The following is a 1,511-nucleotide window of genomic DNA, read 5'->3' as shown; positions in this document are numbered from 1 at the left end:
TCTCTCTCTCTCACACACACACACACACACATAGATCTACACTCACACACACAGACACACACACACACACACACACCCACATCCCCTCACACACACACACATACACCCCCTCATATGACCTTAATATATTCAGTTTCGAGCGCCGTAAAACCTCTACTAAAACACAAACACACACACACACACACACACACACACACACACACACACACACACTGAGATTTAATTTATGAATATTTCTCAGTACGACCATGCCATGCCACCGTCACTGAGCACCATCATACCATTAGACACATGATTTCTGTCCCCGTAGTTTTATGCACCCCGCATAATTTAGCAAAATTTGATCATTTTCTGCAAAAGTTCTGATTATTTGATATTTTCCTTTATCATTCTTTGTTAAAAACAGAATCGCATAATTTCATATTTCTGGGCTCGGTTTGCATCTTTTCAAAATTTTCCTTGCATAAAACGACGGGGACAGACATTTTAACAGAATGTCTAGACTTCGGAGATCAGACCAAAAGGAAATATTTTTAAATTAATGAAAAAAAAGAATTGCAAAATCTGTTTTCCGTCGTTGATACCAACAGAATCCTTGATTTTATAGAGGCCATAATGGCCTCACCGGTAAATTATGAATAAACGTTGTGAACATTTTAAATGTTATTAAAAAAGTTATATGTATTTTAAACTCAGATTTTTTTTTTACCACGACCTTTTGACATAATTTGAGCATTTTGATCGTGTAAATATTGACCAAAGTCAAACCGTGCAGTGATCTGTTGTGAATGTAACCATCTTGTTTCGCGTGCTCATATGACCTAATGCAGTTGGGAGCGCCATAAAACTCTCACATGAACTAAACTAACAATGAGTACCAGTACCAGCAAACAATAAAACTATTACAACACAATAAATATAGGTGGGTGGTTTGCGGGTGCTCTGGTGTGGTTTGCTCCTTCTTTCCTATCAAACATCTATCGTCCTTATCTCCCCTCCTTCTTTTTTGTGTTTGTTACTCTCTTGTAACCCTTCCCATCTTCTGGCACTCATATGACCTTATGCAGTTGCGAGTGCCGTAAAACTCTTATTAAAACTTAACTAAAAAATAAATATAGCCTACATTATATGTACATGTACTATTAATAAACCGCTTCCTCAGAATTACAAAAGTTCTGCCCGACATTTTTGGCCGTTTTTTGAGTTACTACTACCATGAGGTCAGATACCAAATACCGGTACATGTAGTAATGGTAGTAAGTTCTATCTTTGCTCTAACGAAATAAATCAAAAGTTATTCGGAGTCGTTATCAAAATATTCAAAGAATTGCGTTCGAAAAATCTAGAGATCTAGAAATGTTCTGAAACTCGAAATTTGGAACGTCATATTTCTCACTGACTCAAAGCTAAGTACGAGAATAATCTGTCCCCGGGGTTTTATGCACCACGCTTAATTTAGCAAAATTTGATCCGTTTTTGCCTTATTTCTGATGTTTTTCCTTTATCATTCT

The sequence above is a fragment of the Aplysia californica genome, unplaced genomic scaffold, assembly GCF_000002075.1.
Source record: "Aplysia californica isolate F4 #8 unplaced genomic scaffold, AplCal3.0 scaffold00215, whole genome shotgun sequence".
NCBI classification, from domain to species: Eukaryota; Metazoa; Mollusca; class Gastropoda; order Aplysiida; family Aplysiidae; genus Aplysia; species Aplysia californica.
The sequence above is the reverse complement of the archived record's forward strand: the minus strand, read 5'-3'. Positions refer to the sequence as shown.